We start from the raw sequence: 16,259 nt of genomic DNA, 5'->3' as shown, positions 1-16,259 counted from the left end.
TATCTGAGTACTTTATCATACTCCTGTGTTCTCATGATCAGTGCTAAGTACATGTTCATGACTGCTGGAGCCCCTGGCACATTTGTAACCCATCAGGCGGCCTGATCACTTCCTCTAAATGTGGGAAGTCACTTTTCCAAGGCAATACCTTGTGTGAGCAGAAAGGGAGCCCCTATGAGTCCAGGTCCCTGTTTTCACTTTGGCTCATGTGGTTCACAAGCCTGAAACAGTAGCTTCTACTGGCACATTCTGAGCTCTGAAATATCAGAAAACAACATCTCTACTCGACTGCCATGGAGTCTTCTCTATATACGAGCACTGTTTGAAGAATACAAACAGAATCAGACACACCACAGATGTCTTATGTGTACATAAATACAACCGAATAAGCAAAACTCAATCAACATTTAAAACGTAAAAGGAGATCACAATTCAAGTATTAGCAGGGTTTTGTTTTTGTTAGAGCCTGGCAGTGTCTGTCCTCTCAGAGCCCCATTTGAGCACAGGTCCTGGCATGGTGTTGGTGTCTGGCATGTCTGCTGCGCATGCTGACAGTGGGGTCTCTGCAGGGCAGTTTTGTGAAGAAATTACTTCTGAGATACCTGCTTGTGCAGAGACTAGAGAACCAGGCACATCTGTTCTAGTCCAGCTGTTCCTTGCTGGGATGTTGCTGTTTTTTGCCACCATGGACTCAAGTGTGCAACACCCCGCAAAAACTCTTTTCATGAGGGTCAGAGTCTCCATGTGAAGACCTTGGAGCAGCACAACCTTTAGAGGAGGCTGCAAGCAGGTGGTGGGAATCGGGCAGCCCTCTTTTTCCTCCTGAGCCATACCCATACCCAAACAAACATCCAGTTCAATTTACTCAGGAGCTGGTGCTGCCCGATTCCTTTTGCCCTTCATTAACACGATATTCATAGCAAGGAATTGCCACTTATGCAACTGAAAAATAGATAAATCCCAGCAAAATACAATATCTAGCACAATGCATAAAAAACAACATCTTTTGGGTGAGCATTGCCAGATGGGGCTGGTTAGGGCAAACTTGCATTCTGCAAACGCTTTTGACTTTGAGACTTACATATATGATCCTAAAAGCTGAATTTCTTTCACAGCTGTGATGTCAGAAACCTCAAGGAGTTTTTAGTTAACTGATTGTGGGAGATTCAGCTTTATTTCAGTTATATTCTCCTCTGTATTGGACATATCTGGAACCAATTTCTGGTGTGTAATTTAATCCAAAACCTCACTGTAATCACTAGCACTTCTGAGGCTTCTCAGGTGGGTGGTTGACAGGAAGCTGCCTGGTTACATGAGTTTTAACACATCTTTCAGCTAACTCTAAGACTCAAATGCAAAATCTGCTGGAACATACAAGCACCTCGTGTGGATTTATGATATTTGCTTGAGGACTCTGGAGCTATAAAGCAATGAATGGATTACAATGAGATAAATACAGTATTTTCTTTTGCCAAATGCAATTCTGCCCCAATACTTTTCATTGCATTATTTAATTGAAAGCAGCTTCCATTTTGCTCAACCCAGCAATTTGAAAGTTTAAGATAAGCCACATTTCTTTGTTTGAATCCACTGTCAAATGCATTTGAAAATAAAATACTTAATCATGATAATGTTAATTCTACTTTCTTATGTTTGTGGACTTAAAATGTTAAACCTAATAACATTGAAAGTGGGCCAATCTTGCTTCGCTCAGAGCCAGTGGGAATTTTGCCAATGACTTAAATGAAAGCAAAGTTTGGGCCTATATATTAAGTTACAGCTTTAGGATTCCAAAGAAGCTCAAAAATTCAACTTTCTGGAAATGAAATATTTCCAACTGCACTGAGCTGGCTGAATTACTGCCACACCTCCAAAAAAGCATTCAAAAGAAAGCAGACAAACAGTGAAATATATTTTATTTCATATTGCTACTAGATTCTGAAGTTTTAAAGCAACAGTGACACCCTGGAAAAAGAGAGATTTCTTCTAGAATAGCTGCCTTCCTCTAAGGCAAAGGCCCCACTCCCACAGGCAATGCAACACAGGGGGAATTGAAAAGCACAGATGCTGCCTGTTGCCTTCAACAAAACCGTGCACAGCCTGGAGAACCACCTACACAAAATAACTGGATGGCAGTGTCTGCTATAGCTACTTTAGAGATTTTTTGAAGAATAATATTTTTTCAAAGATTATCTAAAAAAGTCCAGATACAGTTTTGCATTGCTGATCTTCGTGTGAATGCTTCAAAGTGAACATCAAGAAAGTTTTAAATGCTAAAACTAGTATCCCTCATTTCATAGGAATCAGTGAGACATGTTAATATTTGACAGCATTTTCTAGATTTGCAGGGAAATGTAGAGAATTCATCCTCTCTTTTTCTTTAGTCATCTTACAGTAAGGCGACCTCATTTTTAGGGACTCAGAATGTCTACAGATCCTACAGGTTTTGAGTGCTTTTGAGCAGTGACACCTCTCTAAAACCAGAATAAACCATCTTTGCACATTTCTGTCCAGAGCAGAATACATATTTAAGTGCAACTTGAAGCACAGTAAAAGTGTATTACTATGCTTTTCTATGAATTATGTGTATGTCATAATAATTCTACCTTGCTTTGGATGAAGAATGAGGGGTTTGTTTTTATTTATCTGGTGCAGATGGAGTTTGGGGTACAATGTAGTGGTTAAATAATTGTCAAGTCACCATAAAGGCATTACTTTATTTAATGTGCACAATCTTATATTCAGTCAACTGATGATACAAGCCAAGCAGAACTAATCAAAATATTGAAGATGGGTACTTGCTGCCAGCCTCTCTCCTGCATTTACCAGAGGAGCTGTTTACAAACCTAGAATGTAATAAGTTACTTAACAGCGGGCGAATTGAGGTTTTAAAATAAAATGTACCTAAAATTAAGTAAAAAGGTTCAAGAGGAAAAGCTAGGGAGCTGTCATTTGGTTTTCTTGTAGATTTATCATCCACGAGTGAAATCGTCCTCACTTTTAGACTGCTCATTCTCTCATTGTTCTTCTAAAGCACACATATCCGTAGTTACAGGGAAAAGGATGTCATAACTAGCTTTCATAAAATCCTAGAAAACAAAGTTTAAAGTGACCTCCAGTGTTCATCTGTTCACTCACCTAGCAGGATCAGCTACATTTAAACTATCCCTATGCAGATGTTTATCCAACCTGGTTTCACCTCTGTAACATTCTAGCCTGAGATCCTGTGAGTAGATGCACCTGTCTTCTGTCATCAGTGGGGATGATCTCTTTAGCTGACCTCATTAAGTCCAGAAGCCAAATACGAAGGTGTGCTTTCTGTGATATCACGGAGAAAAAAAGGAAAGGATAGAGGAAATCTCTTACCTAAACTCACCAAATTAGAAGAAAGAGAAGAAAGAGAAATAATAAAGTTAGTGAGATGTCAACCTCTTTTGCTCTTAGTGATGATCCACTGCCCTTTCATTTTGAGCAGAAAACCACTATTACTGAATTGGTGTCTCTGTGGCCATCACACATGCCTGCATGACCACTGAGCACTGTGCCCTTGGTGACCAGTCCTTGCAGGTGTCCTCTACAGGGAGGGAGTCCAGTATCTCCATGGACCTTAAATTCACCATGCACCCTGCATTCACTAGCCTGGGGTTGGCATTTTGTTGTTCTTCAGGGAAGAAATAAAGCAAAAAGGCAGGAATCAGAAATACCAACCAAGTATTTTGGTCTGATATATTGCACTGAAGAAAACCTTACTGTTATTTGTGAATCTGCCATCATAGTAGTTACATACAGGACAAGTATTACTGCCTACATTTTATATAGGTGGAATGTGGATGCCAGGAGACTAAGTGACTTTTGTGAGACCAAAATTAGCCAAGACTTCTATCAGATCTTCGGGTTGAAGGGTGTGGGCACCTACTTAATGCACACGTGAGAGGGAAGAGGTCCTGTCTCTTCATTAGAGAAAATGTTTTCCTTCAGACTCTGAAAGCAGTGAATGTTTATTGATCTTGTTGGGAGGAAAAACAGTTCCAGCCAGAATGTAGGAGTTAGGCTTTTTGCCTTCTTAAACTCACTTCTGTCGTTTGTAAAACTATTAAAGAGCATTTCAGATTTGATACTTCCAACAACATCATGTCTAGACAATGTGCTATTCTTTCATTATATCAATTTTTGCATATAACTTGGCTATTTCTTTACTTACATATTACTTTCTAATAAATATGATAATAGTGTGGAAAAGAATTTAAGGAGGGGATTGGGAATCTTTTTTTTTTTTTTTTTTTGTCTCCCATAGAAGTTGCAAAAAGTAAATAGAAAAGTCTGATAAGGATTCTTTTTTAAACAGCTAAAGCAAACTGTTCCCAAGCACAAACTGATTAATAATGCTCTTTTAAGTGAATAGACTCCACATATATTTCCAATTTGATTATCTTAATTACATTAATAGTACTTAACTGGCATCAATAGATATTTTATTCATCACACTTTCGGTCTAGCAATATGTTTATACAACCTTCTTATGCGTGTTCTCTCTTTACTTAAATAGTAGCCGCCTAGTTTGGTTTATTGTTCAATCTCAAACAGCTCATCAAGCTTTATTTTGTAGAAACATCTGGTGGGATAAATACTTCACTAATGTCACCTACTTTTTCCTCTGAAGACTCATGTCATTTTACTTAAGCATAGAAACATAGCTTTTTTTTTTTTTTTTTTTTTTCAGTATCCCCTTGCCATTATGCTTTCAATTCTTCTGCATATTTCTCTAGGGAGTGTAACCAAAAATGGTTTCTGTTAGGGAGATCAGATTAATATTACATAAATACCTAATACTTTTTGGTGCAAGATGCCAACCTATCATCTTTCTTTATAGCTGCTGCACACAGGATCAAAGAGTTAAATATCGACTAGCAATGTGCCCCTTTCATCTACTCTTAATTTGCAGTTATGATGCTCTCTGCACTGGATTGGATAATCAGAAATCTTTCACTGCTTTGGATTTCTGCATAATCAATAATCACAGATCAATGTCACTGTCCCTATTTAGCTGGAAGCTGCTCCAGAAACACTCGCTGTTTTATTTGGAACTACTCGGTGATGTTCTGCTATGACTGCCCAGCCCTATTGGGTGCATATCCTATAGGCGAGATACCCGAGCAGCAGCCCTCCCTGAAGAAGAATTGTTCCGTTACATTATTGTTATAAATGATGCATTGAGTTGAAACAAGGATATCTCCTACCTTTCTGAATAGATTGTTTTAGTAAATGCTGAGCCTTTACCATAAACAAAGCTTAAGGGCTCATGCAGCTAACCTGTATTAACTCTGTAGTTGTTGTTTATAATCTTCTCTGCACAGAAAAGGAGACATAAACCTTTTCTTCAGAAAGTAGGGCAACTATTAGATCATTTTTTAATCTCTTCACTAATAAATTTCCAAAGAACTTATGAAAAAAAACCCAACAGCATAGTAGATTCTATTACATTTAAGTAAAAATCTTGGTGATTCTACCGTAATTTTACATCATTTTGTATTTTATGCCATTAGAGTTCTTAAAGCTATATGTCATAAATATACAGCAATAAAGTAGTACAAGGTACAACATGCTTACTGAAGGACCTTAATTCTACAATACCTATGAAAATATCAAAGTAGTAATATTTATAAATATATGGTTGCTTTTTATACCAAACTCATTGAGGATCCGAAATTTTGGCTGAAGCAACATGGACATTTTTCTTATAATGTGCATCAACCATAACTAAAGCCAGTGTTTTTAAAATAAAGTGTGTACCTAAGCAGTCAATTATAATTCATGAACATTAAGACCATATCCTAGGTAGTAGTCTTCAAAAAAGAATTTTTATTTACTTAAATATGTAAATCTAATGATCAGGTTTCAAAATATTACTATCCAGAAAACTCTATCTAATAATGGTGAGTATGCAAGAATGCCTTTGGTGCAAAGAGTTAGAAATGGGTTTTGTCTATCTGAGAAAATGTCGTGGAAATAGACAACGGGTTGGAAATTCAATACTATTCCAATACCATCATGTATGTAGGCTTTGTAAAGCTTCTCACATTTTACATATAAATCTTGTCACTTGGTTTATTTGTTTGCTGCTTTGTTTTTATATTTCTCAGCATCTATCCTTGTTGATGTTATCTAGTGTATTTCCATCAGCTACCTTTCTTTTTAGCCTATTAAAGCTCATTTTGATTCTCCTAGACAAAGCATCTTCACCCAATATTGACCCTATATCAGTAATCCTATTTCCTTCTGTGAAGGGTCTGCTGGTCTGGCTGCCTGGAAGCTACTATGATTATCTGCCATACACTATATCTATTCTGTTTCCTCATTGCCTTCCATCCTTTTAAAAAAAAAGGAGGAAAAAAGAAGAGAAAGATATCAGGAGACAAGAGGATGAGAGGATTTTGTATTAACAGAGACCCCAGTTGTGACTGAGGAGAAAGATAGTAATGAGTTAGCAGTGGCAAAATAAGAGAAAAAAGCAGATTCTATATGTTTTTTTTTATATGTAAGAGAGGGCTTCTCAGCCAACAGCTGCAAGGAGGGCCATGAATCCTTTCTTTTTTATAAGGATTTACCTTTCCTTTTTATCAAGGTCTACCTTGCCTGAGAACAGGAAGCTGGCTGATGATAAACTAATAATAAAAATTTCAACTGGAAGGAAATACCAATAATAAGAAGACAGGCCATTGAAAGTAGGCAAAGGACATTGAATAGAGTAGTAGTAGTATAAACCATGATGGCAAAACTTTCAGGCTTTTGAGGGTAAATGACATCAGAATCCAATAAAATTAACATTCAGAAATAAAAGTATATCAGCTTAACTTAGCTTGGGATGATAACTTTAAATTAAGGTGATTTTTTGCAGAAACAAATAGGCTACCTATGCCAGGACTTTTTACCACACCATCTATGCCTGCTAATCAAGGCAGGGGATCTTGCAATCTTCTTTGAGTCTAAGCTGGAGAAACCAGAACTGTTTGCAGGCTCCTAAACTGTGTCCTAAAATCAGGTTCCCTTTGAAGACAGAGACATGGGCACATGGACTGAGTGCAGCATGTGCTATGCTCTAGCCCCTGACCTAGAAGACCTTGGAGCTGAGACCCTTTTGCATGGTGAATACGTGTCCATGTTAACCCACTGATTCTTATGATTTTATTCAAATTCAAAAGTTAAGAAAGTTTGATGTTATGAATGATCCAGAGACTTCTGATATTATTGTGTCAGTTTTTTGTAACTTTGATCTGTAACAGGAGTTTAAAGCCATACACACAATAACTTCTAGCTATATTCCCCTACAGACTTATGTCTCATATTTACCATCTACTCAATTAATTTTTGTTCCTTTAGAACTAGCAATAAATATTACATTACTTAAAGGATGACCTGTAATGAATATTGAGCTGGTGATTTGGGCAGTGTCTGCTGAGAGTTGTGGTGCAAGAAAATGAATTTTCCCTAGCAAAGGACATAAAGTCATGAATAAGTATTTACCTGAGAATAATATCTACCATGTAGAAGTTTTAGGTGAGAAAAGGAAAGAAGGAATCCAGAATACATTGTCACAATAAATCTATTCTTCTCATCCACTTCTGGTTTAGCATTTTCACTTGACAGATTAACAGAGATGTGTAGCATATGGATTACTCTGCTCTGAATTATTGCATGTGGTATTCAGGCCTGAAGTATATAACTCTTTCAAAACGATCTACAATGGAAAATTCTTAATAAATTCCTCCTGCTCAGATCAATGCTAGTATTAATGACAGGAAAATCAATTTAGGATTCAGCTAGACCCAAAGTTGAAATTCATAAGCATATGACTAATTTTATTCATTTAATATTTCTCCTTTCTCATCTTTGGTTTTCCTGGTTAGAGCTCAAACAAAAAGGAAGTACCAAAAAGCTGCAGAACCCATCCCCCCTGTATTGCAAGAAAAGCTTTTCACATGCTGTTTATGGCTAAAACTGCAATGAAATGCATTTTCAATTAGCCACAGATGCACACTGACAACAGTATGATGACAGTTCAATTACCATAATACATTCAACACAGAGTGCACTTGTGAATTTGTGACACGCTTTTTTTTAAATGACCCTTCTGAGAGGTTCCATAATTCTAAACAATGTTTACCCAAGGTCCTGAATAGATTTTGCAAGTAGTTTTATACACAGTGAATGAAACCCAGATCTTGGGAAGAAAATGTAACTTTTACTATGTAGGTAGTGAGTCCAATATTTACATATTCTGATTGTCTTTCTTCAATAGACTGTGAAGATGTCAAGAGCTTATGGGATAATTGAGGAATGTTCCTGGCACTATTCAGGGAGTCCTTCCCACATTTGATAATGATTTTTTAATTCTTCATCATGAGAATCTGATAAGCATGGTTGTGGTCTTATGTCCCATATATCATGCAATCTTTAATGAATGCAAAAAAGGTATTAGGATTAGCTCTTTATTTGAACTCTCAGTGGCATCTTATCTTTCAGCATTACCTTTTCATTTCACTAATTTCTGAATTTCATTTCACTGTGTTTATTTTAAACTGAAAACTAATAACATCCTCTGAGTGGGTAGTCAGAGCTGTGTTACAGGAATTTTTGAAGCATATCCTATATTTGAAATGAAGTATCTATAATTCAGTTGAAGAGAATGAATTTCACAGCTTAAAAAAAAAATCACTTCATGATATGACTCATGGCATGATGGCAGTTACACTCATCAGATGTATTTGCAACAGATAAGGGTATATACCTAAAAGTGTTGTCAGTTTAGTTTGTTGGAAAAAGAGGAAATTTATAATAATAATAACTGTGATACGTTATATGTTCTGCAGGTATATCTGTGTGGTTTTCCATTATTTATTTTTTTTCAGCTGCAATATAAGAAAATGGTTTACTATCAGGACTGATATGTTGATGGACCAGAAAATAGCTGACATGATCAGTCCATAATTGCTTATTTTAAAAACACAGAATCTATAAAATCTATGAATGCAAAGGTAAGCTGACTGTCAAGAAAAGTATGGCTTCAGTGAAAAAATAAAGTATATAGGAGTTGCTTCTGAATACCTTGGTCAGATGAAATAAGATAGACTGTGCATAACTTTTGGTTCAATACAGGTTGAAAATGCATATATTACGCTTTTGAAAAAGCTTTAGATAAATGAATAGCTTTCTCTAAATTAATAGAAGCATTTTATGCAAATAAGAATTGTTTACCTAAAATGCAAATTGTTATGTTCATATGGTAAACATTCTGCTATTTTATTCATTCAGTACTTTCTGATAAGCATTTAATTGTTGTATTCATCTCAAACATAATATTATTCTGTAAAAATGAAATTTGAAGTATAAGGCAGGAAAATTTTAGCCCAAGTCAACAATACTGGTTTGAAGTGCATGTGAAGTGGAATATCACATGCCAGTATTGCATTCATCTATTACATTTGAAGTGCATTACAAACTTTGGAAGTCACCTCATCTCTGTCACACAAAGCATTCACTTCTCCTTCCCCCAAAATAAAGAACTTGAGTACCTTCTTTTAGCAGCTTGCTTACTGCATGGAAATTTGGTATTTTTCTTACTAATACTGATACTTGCCATCTATGAAAACAATTCTGCATGTCTTTTTACAAATTCTTTTCAGAGGCCTCATTGTTCTTCTCCAGATAGACATATTGCCCATGTCTGACATCAACAGATGCAGTGCTTTCAGACTCTATAGAAAGTAATGGTGCCTGACATTTCTAGGGTGAATGCCTCTCTTTGGTTTTAGTGCTAATGGAAACAGACTTCTCGTCTTCTTGAAAATCCAAAGCCAGAATGTAAATGGCTATGTTGTAAACCGAACAGATTCTTTTTTAATCCTGGAAAATAAAGAAGAAAGTGAGAATCCTCGCATTGTAAAGTTACAGCAGAGCTCTGAAAAAAAAATAAATTTTCTCTTCAGAGATTGCTTTCTTTAATATCTGTTAGATATCCATTTAGGCTGAACATAACAGCTACCAATATTTATATTTTATACATGAAAGAATTTGACAGCCACATACATTACATCAGTGGCAAAGTATTTGCAAACGAGAACAAACCTCAGACAGATTGGCTGTAGTGATTCACAAAACCATTTTATGGGGGGATATGTGGTGTTCAGATGGCTTATACTAAATGAAAATCTCAGTTACTTCGAGTTAGTTCTACTGCAGTTCTAAAGACCTGATTCTCTGCTCAGTGAGACAGTCCTGATAAATAACATTCTATCTGTTCACAGCACCTAAGAGTTCAGTCCAAAGAATTCTCTATGGTCCAAATCAGGTAAAGAAAAGAGTGTGAGTTATTTTTAGAGGACTGTTTGAAAGGCAGAAAGATTTCATAATAGAAGGTTTCCTAACAATGGAGACTGCCTGTGCAGGCTTAGCAACTAGAAAGTGACATTTCTTGAAAAATAGGTACTGAACAATATTCCTTGGATATCATCTGAGTGCTAATATAACATATTTTCAGCTTCTTTTGAATCCTTGTTTCAGGTCTGAAATTCTATGATATGCTATTTCTGATTGCCATCATGTTTACATTAAACTGAAAGAGGCCACTAAAGGAGGACTATTATTCATGCAACACGCATATCCATTCTGTACCATCTATGTAACACATGTGCAATTGCATTTAATGGGGCTGCATTCATAGTTGATGTTAACTGCATATAGTCTTTGCCAGACAGTGGCGTAAATACATAAAAGTCAATGTTGGTTGACATTTTAAGTTGATCAGAATGCCTTAAGTTTTCTACAGTGACTAGATTTCACATGATACACTTAGTATTAAGTCTCTGAGATATTGCACGTCTTTGTCAGCTGGTTCTGTTATTGCCTCATGGAAGAAATCCATGAACTTCCATGGAGATTGGTATTCAGGTGAAAAGGGGATTAGGAAGACTATGATATGCAAAGTTTCAAGGAAATCTGGCCAATCTTAAAAAGCTATTTTTAATGAAAAGTTTAGGTTCCTCAATTTAATGAATTATTTCAGTCTGGGAAAAAATAACCTGAAACAATTCTCAGTGGGACTGGAAGAAATAAGGACAGGAAGATATGAAGGATATTGACATTTCTCCATGCAAAATACTCTTTTTCAGAAATTGCACATTCCAGGAGAAAAAAATGGGGGGGGGAGGGAGGGGAAGGGGGTTGTTTGTTTGTTTGTTTTTGTTGTTGTTCAAGTCCATTTGAAATTTTAAGAATATACGATTTGATAATGAATAAGCAAGATATTTATTTCTGGATTCTGCTCACACTAGAAATCCTGTATTGACAATTTAAAACAGAAGTCCATTGATGTCCAGGCAATGTTAGGGCTTATTCAGTACTATCAGCAACAGCTCAGAGATACAATTCTGTAGACATAAAAGCAAGTCTCAGAAACAAGAATTTCATGCTGATTGTGCTTTCTTCTAAGTGTGAGTATCAAAACCACATGAGCTCATTAGGTATTCTCCTTCTTTTGAAAGCTAGAAGTCAAATATCTTATTTAATTTTTTTTCTCTTTAAATTTTTTCTCTCTACCTTTCTCTTTCCTGTAGTCTATTTCTTTTATGGTGTTGTTAGTCTCTTGTAGTGGATTCAAAACATGGAGTCTATGATCGTTTAAGTCTCCTTGGTCTCTGTAAAGACTCATGACAATTTTGGGTCTCTCAGATGCAAAAACCATGTCTAATACTAATTTGGAGGCATTTCTAGAAGACTGTAGTCTAGCTGTGCAGATATTGAGATAGCTGCCTTGGCTATTAGACCACCTGCTTAGCTTCCCTCCTGCCTTTACCTTTCCAGTTCTCTTGGTGTTAGGAACTACCTTTTTTCTGGTAACCTTGAATGTCTCAACACAGCAAGGAGATGAGCTCAGCTAAGTAACTTATTACATGCATGTGCACATGCACAAAGTATGCACTAGAGCAAGCATAAGAAAGTCACATATATAGAAAGACATCAGATTCATGAATGCAGTCATGAATGCAGAATTTTTGTCACCCGCGTAAGAGATCTAATCTCAATTGGCCACCTAAACTCTCACCTTTCTTGGCCTGACCCATCTGCAAGTGGCAATTAATTGTGGTCCATTGATTTGAAAAGTTTGCCTTAACAGCTTTGCATTGGAATCTTTTTAGGCTTTTGTGAAACTCCACTGAAGAATTTCATACTTCAATTTTCTGTTATCATCTGAGTACAGACCTCTTCAAAGTCAACAACCATCAGCTAGGGCATAGTCATTTCAGAGCTCACCAGGAATAGTGCCTCCAGAAGGTGTCAAGTTCTTGCGATAAAACGAAGGCTCAAAGCCAGAATGAAAGGTTACAACTAGAAATGAATTCACAACATAAAAATGGGATACATATGTATTCCCCAAATGATCACACCACCTTAGAGCAACTTGGATGAATGGAAGTTGTAACTTCAATCCAAAATTACATTTTATGTGAAAAGAACATCTTCTCTAGCAATTTGCAAGATTTTCTTGTATATAAAATAGCATTCAATGGTCTTAGGATGATTTGCGTACTGAATGCAGAAGCAAAGCAGGGCTTTAATGGGAAGAAAAAGACAATCAGGGTCTTCGGAAGAGAAAAGCACAGTCAAAAATAATAACTAGGAGCTGACTGAGTTAAAAGTGAAATAGAAACAAGGAAACTGTCTTTTTAATAGTGTGATGATTTGTGATGAAGACTAGAGAATGTGGTGACTCTAATTTTTTGCTTCCTTCCAAACAAGATTTAGTAAGTACCCATGGAAAGGTTTCACTGAAATATAGGAATGTGGAAAGCGTTCTGTGCTTGAATCATAGAATCATAGAATCATAGAATGCTTAAGGTTGGAAGGGACCTCTAGAGGTCATCTAGTCCAACCCTCCTGCACACGCAGGGTCACCTAGAGCACGTGGCACAGGACTGCGTCCAAGCGGGTTTTGAAGATCTCCAGAGAAGGAGACTCCACAACCTCTCTGGGCAGCCTGTTCCAGTGCTCTGTCACCCTCACTGTTCAGAAATTTTTCCTTAAGTTCCTGTGGAACTTTTGGTGCTTCAGTTTGTGGCCATTACCTCTAGTTCTGTCGGTGGCCACCAGTGAAAAGAGGCCAGCACCATCCTCCTCACTGCCACCCTTGAGGTACTTATAGACACTGATTAGATCCCCTCTCAGCCTTCTCTTCTCCAGGCTGAACAGGCCCAGCTCCCTCAGTCTCTCCTCATAGGGCAGATGTTCCAGGCTCCTGATCATCCTTGTAGCCCTGCGCTGGACTCTCTCCAGCAGCTCCACATCCCTCTTGTACTGTGGAGCCCAGAACTGGACACAATACTCCAGATGTGGCCTCACCAGGGCTGAGTAGAGGGGCAGGATCACCTCCCTCGACCTGCTGGAGACGCTTTTCTTAATGCACCGGAGGATCCCATTGGCCTTCTTGGCTACAGGAGCACACTGCTGCCTCATGGTCAACTTGTTGTCCAATCAGGATCCAAAGGCCTCATGCTGTTTGAGATGCCCTAGAATACATGACTTTAGGTCTTTGGGTACTATAGTTTGCAGATCTCTCCTCCCTGTTGTGTCACACCTCAGTGTTCTTGGGCATCCAAATTGGAACTAGGTGCCTATGTTGGAGCACCTCGTGTCACAGGAGATGGAGCTAATCTGTTGTCTTTTCTGCATCATGCTGATCTGTTGTATTTTCTGTATTACTTCTGACCACTTTCAAATAAAATGAAAAATTTACTGCCATATGATTTTTCTTGTCTGTAATACCAAATTGGCAAATCTATACAGAGAAGCCAGCAGTCTTATTCTTGGAAATCTGCAGTTAAGCATATGATTTTATTTGAAGTCTCTGAAATATTTTTAATTCGTTTATTCTGCATTTCCTTATAACGAAGATAGCTTCATGATGATAGCAAGCAATCACTTAAAGTTTTGTAAAATGGATATTCATATAAATTTAAAAGGGAAATACATATGAATAAGTTTCATTTTAGCCTCCATTTTTATTTTCTAAGATAGACCAAAAATCAATAACTAACTAACTAACTAACGATCAAGCGATGGACACATTATATTTTCCTGTTGCAATTCTTTTCTGTATTTTTCATTCATTTCTGAGTAATGCTTTTCATCCAGGAGAGCTCTATGAAAGCGTAAGTGTAAGCGTTACTTATTGTGAGCCAGGAACAAAGAGAGAAACAGTGGATTCAGGGCTTTTTGGCTATAATGTGCTGCTTTCTTGATAATGGGCTCTCTCGACACTACAATGAAAAGCAAACATATCATTAAGAAGGAGCTCTATAAAAACTGCCTGTCGTATATCTTAAGCTTCATTAGTTTAGATTAATGACTTACTTGATATACATGACAATAGGTGAAGCAAATCTTTGTTTATTTATTGACAATTCAATGTAACTGTAACGTGCATAAACAGGCTTCCTTCTGATTAGTTCCATGTTTTAAAGTAACTTTGTGTTATTAAAACTTGTTAACTACAGTATCATTTTATTGAACTCTGCTCTGTGAATGATGTGATCTACATTGAAAGGCGTCAATATTGCAGCCATTCCTGGCAGGCATTGGAGCATTATGCACACAGATTGGAGTAGATATCTCATTGTACAAACCCAGGGACCCAGAAAATGTCCAGTTATTGAGACTGCACTGAGCGGACAATGTTCTATTCACAGGATCTGCAGTGCAAGGTCAGAGAATGAAACCTGAACTAAGTGTAAGGTTCAAATTAGTTTCATGGATTTGTGGAGGACCTCCCTGAATGTTAGGATGCTAAAGGCACATATTCTTTCCCAGAGATCCTTGCCAAAGGTTCATAGCACATGGAGTAGCTTTATTAAGAATAAGTAGTTGGGGAGTGATTTGCAGAGTGAAGCTCATGCAAAACTCAGAGAGAGACAGAGTGGGACATGTGGACGCAGCTAATACCCTATTTCTCTGAGTGATCCAAAGAAGTTGTATGAGCCTTTCATAACAGAGTTACTGCTTCAAAAAAATGCCTGGGGAGTGATAGAACAGAGATGTTTAATTTTGCCATGCTTTTTCTTGGATTAAATGATTTATATTTAGACTCGTTTAAATGATGTAGGCTTCCAGTGATAATTGCCCCATAACACCATTGACACCCTGGGGTTCTACTAGGAAGTGCGCCTCTAAGCACATAGTTAGAAGGGGTTCCTTTAACTGTAGATGTTATAGGTAAAACTGAAAGTGCAGTTTCTTATTATGCCTCCGAGACACTTTTTGTTATAAGAACCTTGTTTTTGAGGTCCTTGACTTTTGAGTTTGTGAACTTGTCTGCCAAACTAATATACTATAGATTGGATGTGTGCTTCAGATTGAAATTTTTGTGAAAAAGCCAACCAATTTAGTCCAAAAGAGGTGAGACAAACAAAGGTCAAGGTTAAAGAAGGGGTCAGTCTCAGAGGAGCATGTGCAAAAGTCTCTGCTCAGCATATCACTCTCCTCTGTGAATCCTGCAGCAGAATCCAACTTTACCAAGTCTCAGCATTGCTGTGCTGCTGGTAAACATGACAAGAGCATGGTGAAGTGTGTGAGTCAGGACTCCAAGGTGCTGGCTGACATGGAAGAACTGCATCGTTGCTGCCTCTAGTCTTCCAGAAACTCCAAAACTCTTTGACATTTCTTACCAAAGGACAGAATTTCTGTGTACCTTCAGTTTGTTCTTTGAAAACACAAGGAGCTCACATATCAAGCATATATAAAGAAAGCTAATAAGGACCTAAAATGGGAACAGAAACCTTTGAAGAAAATATGCACTAGGTGGTCAAGTTGTGCAAGGAGTCAATAAGGTAATGTTAATGAAAAAAAACCTCAAAATTGATTCTTTGCATTAATGTTCACTCCAGAAGAGACCTGAGAGGTTCCTACAACTGAGCTACTTTTAAAAAGAGGATATGCCCACAGAACTGTTTCCTTTAGAAATTCTAGAGCAATGAAGTAAACAACTGTTGAACCACTAACTGTGAAGAGTAGTCTGTCACTTAAAAGATTTTGGCACCTGAAGAATAGAAAGTGACAATATGACACCTATATTAATTAGACAATTACTAGCCAATAAATTATTATTAGGAGACTAAATGTGAAAATGATGATACAGAATTGTTTAGGATAAAACAAACTAAAGTTGACTGTGGGTTGTCAAGGAGTTCAAAACTATGAGTGGATGATCAAAT

This window comes from Tinamus guttatus, unplaced genomic scaffold (assembly GCF_059628265.1).
Source record: "Tinamus guttatus ecotype Peru unplaced genomic scaffold, ASM5962826v1 Tinamus_guttatus_pri_ptg000056l, whole genome shotgun sequence".
In the NCBI taxonomy this organism is placed as follows: domain Eukaryota; kingdom Metazoa; phylum Chordata; class Aves; order Tinamiformes; family Tinamidae; genus Tinamus; species Tinamus guttatus.
The sequence above is the reverse complement of the archived record's forward strand: the minus strand, read 5'-3'. Positions refer to the sequence as shown.